The 15,681-nt window shown below is 38.9% G+C and overlaps 1 protein-coding gene and 1 long non-coding RNA gene across 2 annotated transcripts in view; one reads left to right on the forward strand and one right to left on the reverse strand.

The window, feature by feature from the left end:
• The window catches only part of tafa5a (TAFA chemokine like family member 5a), a 773,862-nt gene that overhangs the window by 594,422 nt on the left and 163,759 nt on the right, over nucleotides 1-15,681 (reverse strand). The window lies entirely within an intron of this gene.
• Nucleotides 1-15,681, forward strand: part of LOC132403780 (uncharacterized) — a 42,785-nt gene that overhangs the window by 12,512 nt on the left and 14,592 nt on the right. Inside the window, exon 3 of the long non-coding RNA XR_009515342.1 lies at nucleotides 6,817-7,024. This is a non-coding gene — a long non-coding RNA (uncharacterized LOC132403780). The remainder of the gene's footprint in view (nucleotides 1-6,816; nucleotides 7,025-15,681) is intronic.

The following is a 15,681-nucleotide window of genomic DNA, read 5'->3' on the forward strand; positions in this document are numbered from 1 at the left end:
AAGTCTTAGGCACATACAATATACATAGCTAGGATGCCCAAAACCTTTGCACAGTAAATGCATTTGTCAACATGGAGCAGAGAGTGAGTTTGTAAATCTGGCAGGAGCAAAGGATGTTGGGAATGGTGAGTACAGAGCACAGCAAGAGGAGTGTGGGACAGGTCGCAGAGAAGTGCCAGAGTGCTATGGGTACAGACACTATCAGCCCTAAGACATCAAGCAAGGTCGTTTGATTCCAAACAATTGGTTTAGTGATCTTTGCTTCACGTTCCCTCCCCTCTCCCTGTGCACTACAGTACAATACATACAATTACGATAGTACTGTGCAAAAGTCTTAGGCACTAGTTAGCTGCAGACAATCTGCAGTTTGAGGCCTGGTGTTTGCGGAGATGAAGGACCTTCAATGCTGCCTTAAACACCAGCACCGCAATGGGCAGTAAGTAACATGACTGTGTAAATGAAAGTTGTTGGTGGTATTTTGTAGCGAAAGCAACTTTTAAATATAAATAAGAAAGATATTTATTTTTACCATACATCTTTCCAAGTATGATTGTGTTAATATTGGAATTTGTTACGTTTTGTAACTTCAAGTGAGGCACCCACCCACATGGTGGTGCAATGATATATGCAATACACTTATTTTTACATATAACCCTGTAATGAATTGTTGAAACAAACAAGAATGCTTAAGCAAACAATATATTTACAAGATCACTCAACTATTACAGAAATATTAAATACACTGCAAATTAATTCCAAATTTAATATTAGTACAATCATGTTTGAAAAAATACAACTAGCTAATGGTTTATCGAGATAATTTTTGACACTAACAACACTATCAATATTGCTCAGTGCATAGGAAGAGTGAAGATCTAGGGTACTAAATAAGCCCTTGGTTTAATTTACTGTTCTTGGCGGCACAGGACAATTATCATTCTGAGTAATATTCTGCGGAACAATCCCACTTACGATTACAGTATGAGAAAAAAACACACCAGAGTCTTTGGACATATTTTGATTTATGTTCTATCCTGGCGAAAACAGAAAATTCTACATTCTGTTACAAGCTAGACAACATACAAAATAAGACTTCAGTCCTCCAAAGATCAATACAATTTCTATTCTTTTTTGTTTTTGTTTTCCTTCCCAGATTCATGACAATATATGTACTTCAATATGTCAATTGTAGCTTATCCAGTAGCTTGTTTAATTCTGTGTCAGAAGGTTCTGGGTTCAAGTCTCACATCAAAACTACAAGAATTACTTATTGATTAATCACATCAAAAGATACAGTAAAATGCCTTGTTTGTGTTAACAAGCAACACAACCTGGGGAGAGCCCTCAAGTGTCGCCACACATCCCGGTGCAAACATAACGTGCTGACAATGTTCAGCAGAATGACACACAGACAGCAGACAACAAGCAGGTACAGCAAAACTAGCTCCTTCCGCACACACACACACACTTCCAACCTCTAGACTTGTTGAACTAGGGGCTTCAACAAAATCTTACAGATGAGATTAAACTGTTGGCTCAGGTAAAAATGGAAATTGCTGTGGTGCTGATAGAAGAAGAGCATGTGAATTCTCCCCTGACCATCAATGTCTACCACTCAGCTGACATCTAGATACCCTTTACCAGATTATCATCTCATTAGTTATGGGAACTTGCTTTGCACAAATTGCCTAAAGTCTTCTTACATTATAATAGTACTTCAATGGCTGTAAAAAACTTCGGGATATTAGAACACTATAGCACAGAAACATGCCCTTCAGCCCATTTAGTCCATGCCAAGTTGTTTATTCTATCTAGTCCCATCGACCTGCATCTGGATCATAGCTCTACATATATTCTCATCCATGCACTTATCCAAACTTCTCCTAAAAGTAGAAACCAAACCTGCATCCATCATTTATGTTGGCAGCTCGTACCACACTCTCACCACCCTCTGAGTGAAGAAGTTCCCCATCAAGGTTCTCATTAAATATTTCACCTTTCACCCTTCACCTATGACCTCTCACAATCTCAGTGAAAGAAGTCTGCTTGTGTTTACCTATCTATACTTATATTATGTATCAAATCTCCCTCCCTCTTCCTATGTTCCAGGCAATAAAGTCTTAACATATTCTTCCTTTCCCTAAGTTACCAGAGCATTCAATAAAGTTATCCTGTTAGTTATTTCCTGTTGAATTTGAGAAAGTGGGGAAGGACCAGAGCAAACAAATGTAAAAGGAAAGAAAAATACTTAACATTATTTTGTGGCATATTTCATTATTAATATTTTGTGCTTTGCATTTCTTGTCTATTTAAGTCTAATTAAATGGAAATGTGAATATATAACTTGAACTAGCGATTTTGAAAAGTAGCTGTTTAAGTTCTTAAACAACACACACAAAATGCTGGAGGAACTCAGCAGGCCAGTCAGCATCTATGGGAAAATGTGCAGTCGATGCTTCGGGCAGGTTTCAGCCCGAAACGTTGACTGTACTTTTTTCCATAGATGCCCTAAACACCAAAAGCATAGCAGGCAGTAAGTAAGTAAAATATTTAAGGAGAACTTCTTCACTCAGAGCATGGTGAGCGTGTGGAACGAGCTATCAGTGTAAGTGGTGAAAGTGGGTTTGATCTCACCATTGAAGAGAAATTTGGATAAGTACATTGAAGGGAAGGGCATGGAGGATTATGGGCCAGGTATTGGTTGATGGGACTAGGCACATTAATAGTTCAGTGTGGACTAGATTGCCCAAATTGCCTGCTTCCGTACTATTGTGTTCTGTCACCCTATGACTCAGCACTTGGTAGATGTATTTCTATCCAATTTTCACTTGAACTCAATATCAGAATCAGGTTGAATATCACCAGCATATGTCGTGAAAGTTGGTACCTTCGCGGCAGCAGTACAATTAAAAACATGATATATGTAGAAAACTCTGAATTACTGTAAGTATGTGTGTGTGTGTGTGTGTGTGTGTGTGTGTGTGTGTGTGTGTGTCTGTGGCTGTGTGTCTGTATTAAATAGTTAAGTTAAAACAAACAGTGCAAAAACAGAAATAAATAAAAGATGTAGTGAGGTGGTGTTCATGGATTCAGTGTCCATTCAGAGAAATCGGATGGCAGAGGGGAAAAAAGTGACTCCTGAATCACTGAGTGTGTGCCTTCAGGCTTCTCTGCCTCCTTCCTGATGGTAACAGTGAGAACAGGGCACGTGCTGGGTGATGGGGGTCCTTCCTCAAGCGTCACTCCTTGAAGATGTCTTGGATACTGTAGAGGCTAGTACCCATGATGGTGCTGGCTAATTTTACAACTCTCTGCAGCTTACTTTGACCCTGTGCAGTAGCCCTCCCATTCCAAAGGGCAATGCTGCTGACCAGAATGCTCCCGACAGTACACCTGTAGAAGTTTTTGATTGTTTTAGGTGTATTGTATTTATTAGACAATAAGTTTAGGATACAAAACCCTGCTTGCACAATATATGATCAAAGGCTATCACATTTACATCATAAGCCTTGTGATATCCTAATTCAGTGCTTGCATTAAACCCCTTTTCCAGTCAATGCCTTCTTACTTGGCACTATAATGAACTAAGGCGATTTCAGTGCATTTCAATACTTTCTCAGAGGAGGTAGTGGGTGTGGGAAATCAATTACCAGACCTTGGAATATTTGCTGTTTTCATTGCTACTTGTATGATATATGAGAAGACATGATTTATCAGAAACAGGCGGCTGAGCAATGCGGTCGTGACTGATTGGATGGAAAGAATTATTGACTATGATAAGTACATAACAAGACACTTACAGAGGAGTTAGAGTTGCAATGATTAAATGAGCCATTCAGATCCTAGCAGATGATGCTGCTATTAGAGTTACTTCCTCACACCTGCAGTGGTGTTCGTTCAGTCCTGATTCTGGTGCTGTCTATGTGGTGTTTGCATGTTCTCCCTGTATTATCTGCAGAATGGTCCTTGTTTCCTTCCATTTGCTAAAGATAAGTTAATTAAAGTGATAGAGTAATGGAAAAGTACAGCACAGAAACAGGCCCTTCAGCCCACCTGGTCTGTGCTGAACCATTTGGAAGGCAGGGAGGAGATATGTCTCTATCTAAGGAGGTGCAAGGCACTCCATCCCTCTGCTGGCCTGCAGGTCACCCTTGGGCACAGGGTCATATGAAACTACGGGCACAGCTGGTAAACGGTCATACAAGCAGCTGGTGCATATCTCATGTCATATATATGCAACCCCTGATGCCAGGCAGACATTTTCGGAAGAGTATTTATAATGGCTGGGTCACCCATCTTGTAAAGACACTGCCCAGAAAAAGGCAATGGAAAACCACTTCCATAGAAAAAAATGCCAAGAACAATCCTGGTGATGAGACCATAACCACTGACATCATTTGACACAGCACATAACAATGATGAGGTTAATCAGCCACTGAAAATATCCTGCTCAGTAGATGGGTGATAAATTTCTGGAGAAGTTGCTGGGAATATGGGGAGAACAAAGTGGGATTAGTGTAGAAATGATGTAAATGGATGCTTGATAGTCTCCATTGACCTAATGGATTGATGAGTCCGTTTCCATGTCATGACTCTGTAATTCTTGAACATGAAATACAGTGCAGCTGTTTAGTATGGTGGTGAATATTGGTTGCTCTGGTTGAAATGCTTGACTTTGTGGAGTTTGCCGAGCTTGGCAGTGACAATAGCTTGCAGACGTTTCATCACCAATCAAGATGACATCTTCAGTGTGCAGTCATTGGTGATTTTCTCTAGGAGTGCTCAGTTTTAAATAGGCCCCCTTCATTTGCTTCGGTGTTGATTGGCTACCCCTTCAAGTAGGCCCTTGAATTCTACTGGCTTACATTACATTGGCTCTTAGGGGTTCATAGGTGGTGTCTATTCTGATATGTTTGTTTGTAAATGAACCACACTTCTAAAATTCTAGTGCCTGCTTCATGCTTGCCTGGTGAGAAATGAGGGATGAATGCAAAGAATTTATAAACATCCTGTTTCTTAAACCATTACTCCCTAGAATAGGAGTCATGGTCCCTTTGTAATTATAACCATGAGACGTGTAACACAAAAGAATGCTTCCTCATGAACTTAGTATAATGCACACAGTCTTATGCATTCTCATGGAGTTAAATGCAAAGTAAGCAGAATAATATGCTCCAGAAGATGTCTCATTTATTGAGGGTTCCTATCTAACACTGGCACACAAAGATACATCATGTAATCAAGTCACACTTATTGAAATGTACTACATTCTTTTCCTACGTCAAAAAATTGATCTAGTTTTACAATATTAACATATCTAACTCATTGATTGGTTTCCAAATTATCTTTGATCTTTATAATTTCCTGTGCTGTTAGTAATGTCACCTCTTTCAACTATGTTCCACATCAACTCTTCCACAATAACTCGAGGACTTACTTCAGGAGTAAATTTACACCCACAATCTTTCTCAGTAAGCTCTTGTGTTTCTTCAAATAAGACTAAGTTGTCTACATAAAACTTCCTGAATCAGTCACCTTCCCTTGTGAGACTTTTAATTGGAACATATGTCTCCACCGTTCCTTCAGTATTCCATTTTGTCATCTGAATCTCAACCATTTAGAAATAGGATGCTTGCCCTTGCTTCAACTATTTTTCTTTCACCTTCCCTTTCAGATTTAGCTGAACCACACTTATCCCAATTCTTCTGAGCATCAGCATTTACACAGGAGTGTATCCTGCCTCAGATCATGACATTGATTGACACCACAAAGAAAAAAAATACACAAGTGAGTGTTCCGTAGCAAGGCCAGACCTCTTTTTCAAATTTTGCTTCTTTAATACCTTGTCCACTCCATGAACTTTCCTTTCAGTTCTTTTTTGAGCCCGAATGACAAGCAAAAGTGATGCTTGATCCGATTTCAATTCATAAAATGTTCAAATTGAAACCTCTGAAGTCATGGACCATTAACCAATAGTCTGTAACTGAATCTGAGTTCTTCTATAGTGCATTCAGAAGATCCATTGTGCTTTACCTGAATCCATTTTGAATGGTGAGCATATCTACACTTTTCCCACAGTGGCCTCATATAACTTTAACCTACAGAGGAATCCTTTTAGTGGGTCTTATCTGCAGTCATGGAAAATATGCATTTGATGGTTTATTTCCCTCAATTCTGTAGACAAACTTCTATGAACTAATGCCTTCACGTTCTGAAAGAAGTACTTCCATTTTCTGCCTCATAGTTAGTTGGATATTGTTATTCGACAACCTCAGTTATACAACTCTGATTTTGAACAGGCATCATTTGCAAGATTCAGCTTGGGTGTAGTGCAGGTTTTCCCAAGATTTTTTATGCCATGGTCCCCCACTATTAACCAAGGGGATGGTGGGCCCCAGGAGGACTGCAATGGTGTATCAGAAAGGCCAACTGCTCCCATCCAAATAAAGCATTTCGTTTTGGACAGACTCATTCAGTCTTTTTCGAGCTAAGTATGCTCATGGATTTCTCAAGTATTTGGAAATTTTGGCCAACATATGATGCCAATTTTCAAGGGGAACACAAGCTTGTCCTAGTGTTTGGAAGCTTATGTACCTCAATGACCCAGAGAGCTGCGTTGGCTGGAGTGAGCACCTTGTGCTTTGGCTCTTGGTAGGGTCACCCATGCCAAACAGGTAAAATGGTAGAGATCAGACTATGAGTGGTCCATCAGTCATCTAGGTTCAGGGGTTCAGCTCATGGCTAACAACCATGACTGGTCAAAAAACGTTGTATGGAAACAGCAATAAAGAATCCTTTTATATCTGTGTGCGACAGTATGGACAACGCCATCATCACGACAGCACTTCTCTGGACGCTGAAGGGCAGAGGAAACACAGGAGATCAAAGACAACTTGGCACTGTAGCGTAGAGGCAGAAGTGAAGATCTGGAACCACACCTGAGGTACAATAGTGAAGATGGCCAAGGACAGATAGAGAAGGAGGGCCTTCATTGCTGATCTAAATGTCAACAAAGAAACGGGCTGTAAGTATGATGCTATTGAAATGTGTTCAACTTCTCCTCTGTCTGACCCTTTAGCACTAATGGTAGCCACCTGGGCTTCCAATGGATTCTGTGCTCCTTAGTGCAAGTATGTCTCTTTAAGTATTGTTCTAGAAGCTTAGCTAAAAGTGCTAACAAAATGTTCATATTTAATATGCTCTTCCAATTTGACTGCAAGTTCTCTGAACTCATCAGTTGTTAATAGATTTGGTCTTATTTTGGAGGCATCAACCATGTTAAGTAGCTTCTGTTTCCAACTTTTAAGGATAAAATACACAGCACATCACATGTAACTGGTTTTCAAAGTCTCACCGGAATACATTTTAAAACCTAGTGTAGTTATTGCTCATGGCACAATGCTGAACCACTTGATGTACATTTCCCCTCCCCATAGATGCCAATCATTTGCTAATGATAAACTTTCTCTTTAACTCTAAAGATTTTTTTGGTTTTCATTATTCTCACTGACGGCAATAATGCTGTTTAAGCAGTGCTCATCATGTTCACTGTTCCAATTTGAGGTATTTGATTGGTACTCCATCCATTTCCTGAACATTTATTCTATACACCACTGGTCCATGTGTAGCATCTACAAAGTGTGCCATATCCATTCCCTTGGCTACTCCAACATTACCTCCAAACCCAACTGCAGAATGTCCACTGCCATGGCTTGAAAATACAGTGGAGTCCAGTTAACTGCGCCTTCGGTTAATCAGGGCAGCCAGTTATTTGGGACAACTCTTCAGGAACAGGATAGCCAGGATTCCTTTCATTTATTTGGGACACTATGTCACTTAATTGGGGCTGGAGACTATTGCTGAACATTTTCTAACTAGCATCAGTCACGTGCACATCTTGACACTGAATGAATGAGAATAGAGTGAATAGATCTCAAACGGCGTCACTTGCCAGCTTATGGTCAAAAAGCAGCTATTTTTGTCACTTATAGTTAGTGATTAACAAGCAGTAAGACAACTCAGAACCGTTTTACTCACTGCAGTTTCAAGCATTTGGGGTTGGAAATGCCAGAGATAGCCGGAAGTGAAAATGAAATGATTTCACTGCTTCAATAAGTTAGGATCTATGAAGAATTTGAAGGTATCAACAATCGCTTTGAATGTTACAATGAAAATGAAGATTTGGAGGATACAACCATCAAAAGCACTGTTTGAAGGCAGTACACTATCTGGAAAAGGTGGCTGCATCAATTTTGTTTATTTACAGTCAATCAAAACAATACATCAGGGTACATTGAATGAATTCCTCCATTGATAACTATTAGGAACGAATACACATTTTTATAGTACAGTAGTAGTTTTGGTAGAATTATAATTTATTATGTATTTCATTTAAATGAATAATTTGTTACTTAGTTAAATGGTAGTTTGTCTTTTTATACCTTTTAAACTATTTCCAAAAAATTTTTGCTAATTGGGGCAACAGCTACACTACTTGCCAGTGATGTCAAGACCCCCAAACAAATGATCAAATAAATGCTGTGTTGGATGATCAGCTTTTTACCATCAATCTTGTGTTTCATACTAGACTCATTCATTTGACTCAGGCTTAGTTTTAAAGTTCCTGACGTTGTCATTGCCATTTTTCTTATATAGAGCATTAATGCATATGCTATGCAGACATTTCTGAATGCCTTCTCTATTGAAGTTCCGTTTTGTTAAAATGATAAATCTTATGTATCTAATAATGTAAGATGGATTTCCTCATCTGCTGAAGCCCATAGGAATTCAGTCCAGTAAGGTGCCAAAATTGCAATGTCAGTGTAGATTCTTCAATGCATCGATGTAAACACGAAACAGCTCGCCTGATCTTTACTTTCTGGTTCCAGGTTTGTGGCTCTTTACCAGTTCCAAAGATGGCAGACTGCTCCTAGTCTGCAGTGTGGTAACATGCAGTATGTGTGGTTAAACACAGCAGAACAGGAGTTGCCAATCTATTTCATCCCATGGATGCCTCCCACCATTAACCATGAGTTTCCCTGCTCTAGAAAGTATGTTTGCTTTATTTGAGGTTCTAATCAGACTATGCATCGCAATAAAAGAAGTGATCAAGCATGTCATGCAGTGGCATAACACTTTTTATTTATATATACTATGTACCAAATCAGTCAGGTCAATCAATGATGAAGAAAATTTATATGCAGATCTTCAGAAAATAGTTCTGAATTTGAGTGCGTTATCCTTCCATGAGCATTCAAAGAGGCACAGAAAGCAAAAGAGGACATGGCACTTTAGTCAGTGAGTGTTATACTTCATCTACTGGTACCACATTCATTGATCTTAGTGGTTTGTGATTCAGGATTATCAAAGTTAATGAACAACTCTACTTACCTCCAGCCAACTTCTGGAAACTGGTGATAGACAGACATGTATTACATAGCAATCCCCACGGTAGTTGCGGTTCAACTTACGGTTTCTGGTTATTCTTATTTTTGTTGCTATTTTGGACAATTTTGATCAGGGTGGGCTGCAGATAAGGAACCTCGCAGTGCTAGATTGATAGAACAGAGATGAACTGAATATGGCAGGACTCTTTTCGATTTCATGTTTATACTCTGATTGAGATTTTGCTCTCTTTTTGCCATTTGTATGATTTTGGGGGGGGGGGTTTGCATGGTGGGGAAGGGAGTTGATGTTTTTTCTTTGAACGGGTTTCATGGTTTTCATTGTTTTGTGGCTGTCTGTGGGGAAGACGAATCTCAGGGTTGTATACTGTATACATACTGTAATAATAAATGTGCTTTGAATTGAATTTTTGAATTTGAATTGAAATGTGATCTTACATCATTCACAAGTCACTACCTTGATGTTTGAGATGCAGAATAAAATTCACACTCGTGGAATTTAAGTCAGAATCAGATTCAGGTTTAATATCACTAGAATATATCATGAAATTTGTTGTTATGCAGCAACAGTACATTTTAATACATAATAAACATTACTATTGTAAATTTCAGTAATATATATATATATATATATAAAGTTAAATTAAATATGTAGTGCAAAAAGAGAAAAAAGTAGTCAGGTAGTGTTCATGTGTTCAATGTCCATTCAGAAGTCTGATGGTAAAGGGGAAGAAGCTGTTCCTGAATCATTGTGATAAAAATATAAATACAACATTTGTAGATAACACTTTTTTTTCAACTCACATTTCTTGACACATGCACAGATGGCATGGCTTTGTGTTAAGGAAAATGGCAATATGGCCATCCACTATGGACACAGTCCTCCTGTAATACAGGAATAGCCTGTTAATCAGTATCATGCTATATACTTGGGTATCATGATTAAATAACCAAAGTTCTAATGTTTGAAGAGCAGAGTTAGTACAATTGTCAAGAAGCTATACACTTATATATGTATATAGACCATAAGACATTGGAGCAGAATTAGGTCATTTTGCCCATTGAGTCCGTTTTGCCATTCAATCATGGCTGATCCTTTTGTCCCCTCCTCAGCCCCACTCCCTGCTCTTCTCTTCATAACCTTTGATGTCATGTCCAATCAAAAACTGATCAACATCTGCCTTAAATACACTGAACAACCTGGCCTCCACAACTTCCTGTAGTAATAAATTCCACAAATTTACCACTCTCAGGCTAAAGAAATTTCTCCGCATCTCTGTTTTAAATGCACGGCCTTCTATCCTGAGGCTGTGCCCTTAGGTCCTTGACTTCCCCACCATGGGAAACATCCTTTCCACATCTACTCTGTCTAGGCTTTTCAACAATCAAAATATATATACATACACACACTCTACATAGAGGTAAGAATGAGCTGTTAATCAGAATTATTCTGCTTGACCTTGGATAGCAGGGTAGAGTTATGTCTCTGCCAAAGGAGATGTAAGGAACTTCTTCCTTCTGCTAGCCTGTAGGTCACCCTTGGGCAAGGTGTAGCACCTGCTTAGACCCCCCGCCCTCACTGATCAGGGTCACATGAAGCCATGGGAGCAGGTGGTGGACGGTCGTATAAGCAGCTGGTGCATATCACAAGTGCTGGTTGTGCGACTGCTGACACCAAGCAGGGGGCAATCTCTGAAGAGTATTGATAATAGCTGTGGTCACTCATCTTGTAAAGCCACTGCACAGAAGAGGGCAATGGCAAACCACTTCTGTAGAAAAAATTGCCAAGAACATGTCATACAATATGGCGTATAATGACGATAATCTGCTTGGGTTAGAAGACACATTTCAGAAACTATACTCAATCTGTCACATATTAGGAAGGCTATCAGGGCTGGTACTCCACACAGTGCAAGAACTAAATGGTTTCATCCAAATCTTGTTATCTTGTGAAAATGACATTAAAGGTGACAAGTAATGGAAGAAAGCAATAAATCGAAGTCAAGCAATTGAGAAATATGTGAAGAAAACTCAGAATGTGAAGGGATTGAAGCTAAAAGGTAAATGTGGATTTTTAAGAGTGAATAATTCTTTACATGGCTGACAATGTACTGTAGCAAAATACAAGAGGCAGGAAATGCAATCAAATCTTCCAAAAAGGTATGGGTTTAAGTGAGAACCTCTACATGATCTGCATTGTCTCAAATTCCTATAAAACACAGCACTAATTATTTGATAGGTAACTAAACGCTGAAACATTTATGTTCGGTCTGAAAATAAAACTGCTGACCTTTAAAAGAAGATTGGCTATAATGATACTATCTGGAAATCCAATATCAAGTTTCTGTTCAATTCATTTCAAGTTTAATTTTCATTCAACCATACATGAATACAGCCAAATGAAACAGTGTTACTCTGGGACCAAGATGCAAAACACACTACCAACAGTCACACACAGCACAAAGCACACACAAGGTAGCAAGCACAAATGGTATCACAATAATGCATAAAAGAAACCAAAGCCTGTCCCATCAATCTACAGTTGAACACAATAGAACCTATCTCCCACTGAGCAAACACCGAAAGTAAATCGAGGCATTTCTGATTCCCGACCATTAACTTACTACATCAATTAAAAAAGATATGCATAGACAAAAACTTTCCTATTGTTCATTTTCAATATCGTTTCATATTCATAGAGGGATTATGTACCCAATTCAAAACTTTTTTTGTTTAAAGACCACGCATAAATTTTCTGCGTCACTGATAGAAATGACCCTTAGAGTATGCACACTGTGAGAGCATGAATGATGTTTCACTTTGTATTTGAATCTTTTTAAATATAGCTTCAAGTATGGTGTTGCTAAGCAGCATGAATATAGCAAGGCATCACCATTGAAGCATGTCAACCCAGCAAAGGAGGCTACCTTCTCCATTTAGTTTTCTTACAGGCTCAGATTACAATAAAGGCTCATTTCTTTACAGATACATCTTACACTGACAAGCAAACCTCCAGGTAGTTCTGCCACAGAAATATGTCTCTACAAGAGCCTAATTAAAAGTAGTTTCATCATTCTCGTTTATTGACAGAGATAACGCTGAGAGAGTAAGCAATTACCAAGATAATTTTAACATCCTGGTATTAGCATTGCTTAAGTAAATATACAGCACAGTGCAGAAGTCTTAGGCACACATATATAGCTAAGGTGCCTAAGACTTTTGCACAGTATTGTATTAATCATGGTGGAGCTGAGAGCAAGTTTGTAAATCTAGTGGGAGCAAAGGATGTTGGGCATGGTGCAGGAGGAGTGTGGGACAAGTGGCAGTGAAGGGGTATTCAGAGCAGGGGGTGGTGCAGGTGCAGACACACCCAGCCCTGAGACACCACACGTGGTCATCTGATTCCAAGCAACTGGTTTATTGATCATTCCAGAATGACTCTCTGGTGTTTCCCACATACTTCCCTCTCCTTTCTCCTTTATCCAACCATGATTCCCCTCTCCCTGTCCCTTTCCCACTCTCAATCTACAATAGAGACCCATATCAGAATCACGTTTATCATCACTCACATATGTCATGAAATTTGTTTTTTTTTGTGGCAGCCAGCAGTACATAACATTACTCTTGTACTGTGTGAAAGTCTTATGCACCCTAGCTGTACGTATGTGTAATTCACCACTATCTAATTGAGATAAGTAAGTGATGTCCCCTACAGATGCTCTATGTGGTAACATTGCATGTCGTTTAATAACTCAGGACCTGGGATTCCTATGATTTAATTCAAGTCCAGAGATGTCTTGAGTCATTGGATTATCCCTTGGGATTGTCCAACCATGCTGAGAATGGTTTTCATGGGCCAGTAAGGAAAACGCCTTTTATATTCTGGGTCACAATGTTCACTGGTAAGGAAAAAGGTAACAAGCATGAGTGACAGTTACTTTATTGCAATGATATAACTGTATATGTACCCAATGATATAACTGTATATGTACCCAATGATGTAACTGTATATGTACCCCAGTTACCCATGGAGGCCAAGTAACTGAGTATTTAAGTCGGAGGTTGATAGATTCGTGATTAGTCAGGGCATGAAGGGATATGAGGAGAAGACGGAAGATTGGGGCTTGAGGGAAATGGATCAGTCATGATGAAATGGCAGAGCAGATTCAATGGGCAAATAGCCAATTCCTGCCCCTATATCTTATATCTTATATTCCCCATCAGCTAAGGGGAATATATCTGTTGGGATTAAATTAGTAAAACCAGCAGCGAATGGGAAGTTGCAGAGTTCAACCTCAGTTCCAGTGATTTGAGCAAAGAAATCCCCGACCATCTAGCAGAATCGTAAGGAAGTGATGCATTGTTGGAGATGGTATGTTTTGGATTAAATATAAAATAAAAGTTGTACCTACCATCCTATTCAATAAAAAAAACTATATTCATCATACACAGAACAACATTTAAAAAACTTCTGAATTCCTGATTCTTTTCACATTGCTATTGACCTAATTTTCAACGTGTATATTGGGTACCATACTGTACTTCCTATTTTACAAACATGAGATATACAGATGTTGCCTCAGCTGCTGAGTTTCTCCAGCAGTTTGTGTGCATTGCTTTCCTACTTTGCAAATGTTCTTTACCTTAAAATTGTGCTTGATGTGCTCTGTAACTTTTTGGGAATTTCTGAAGTTGTGAAACATCTTTTAGAAATGTAACCCTTAATTTTCCGATGTTACTATTTGAGATTAGGGTGGTGGGGTGGAGCTTGGTCTCTACCAAAGGAGGTGTAAGATACTCCTTCCTTCCACTAGTCTGCAGGTCACCCTTAAGCAAGGTGTAGCACAAAGTGCAGATCAGAGTTATATGAAGCCATAGGAGCAGGTGGTGGATGGTCATATGAGCAGCTGGTGCTTATTACAAGTCCTGGTTATGTGATCACTCACACTAGGCAGACAATCTCTGAACAGTATTGATAATGGCTGGTGTCACCCATCTTGTAAAGACACTGCCCAGAAGAAGACAATGCCAAAACACCTCTGTAGAAAAATTTGACAACAACAACCAAAGATCATGATTGCCCACGTCATAAAACATGGCACATGACAAACAAACAAACCAGTTGAAAAGTATTGTATGCTTAAAAGTATTCCAGAAAAGAAAATTGACGGGATACATATTTTCTTGAAGTACTGTTTGATTTTCCTCAGCATGTTATTTTCAAGAATATTTCTAGGCTTTACAGAGAGCCATATTTAAACATGGTACCAACATTGGTCTTATAAATATTTTGTAGACAGAATTTTTTGCGCACATTTTCAGATGACTGGTTAAGAAATTGAACTGATACTACAACCTATAGGCTCACTTTGAAGGACTCTTTACAACTCATGTTCACGGTTTTATTTTTATTTGCACAGGTTATTTCCTTTTACACATTTGTCAGTATCTGTCTGTTTATGTAAGGTTTTTTTTCATAAAATGTCATTGATTTTTTCCTGTAAATTCCTGGAAGAAAATGAAGACAGTGATATATATACACTTTGATAATAAAGTGACTTTGAATTTTGAATACAAATGCCCAGAACTATCTGTTCATTAGTCCATGACCAAATCTTCGCTCTTTCATCAAATATCATACAGCCTCATTTACAACCAAATGAATGCGAATCTAAACTGTCTGGGATGTATATAAAGCACAACAGAGCAGAAAATGTTTGGGAGTTTAACAATGATTAGCCAAGGAGCTAATTGAGTGAGTCTTCCAGCCGCCAGCTCTGCTGTGCTAGCTCAGGGTCACCTCAGCAGGAACAAGGCCCTGCTCCATGTGGGACACTTCATCTTCCTTAACAAATATATTGCTAATATTTTAGTTGATATATGGCACCAATCTAGCAGTTGGTTTGCCACTATCAAAGCTGCAATATGCTTTGACTACCAACAAACAAAACCATTTCACTTCCCACAGCTATTGTTGCAGATATCATGCTTTCCTATCTATACACCACATATATGAAATATATAATCTGATTCTGTTACACTATTAGAGAGTCTGATATATTAAAGTGTTGGGTTATGGACTGTAGTTTTTGATGGACTCTAGATCAAAACCTCTTTGGGGGCTTTTACTATTGCTTGCATGGTGGGGGGCTAAGGGTGATGTTTTGCTGCTGCTTGTGTATGGGGGCTTTGGGGTTCTGATGTTTCTGTCATTCATTCTTTGGGTGTTTTAATGTTTTATGGATGTCTGTGAGGAGTAAGAGTTTCAGGTTTTGTA

The sequence above is a fragment of the Hypanus sabinus genome, chromosome 13 (genome assembly GCF_030144855.1).
Source record: "Hypanus sabinus isolate sHypSab1 chromosome 13, sHypSab1.hap1, whole genome shotgun sequence".
In the NCBI taxonomy this organism is placed as follows: Eukaryota; Metazoa; Chordata; class Chondrichthyes; order Myliobatiformes; family Dasyatidae; genus Hypanus; species Hypanus sabinus.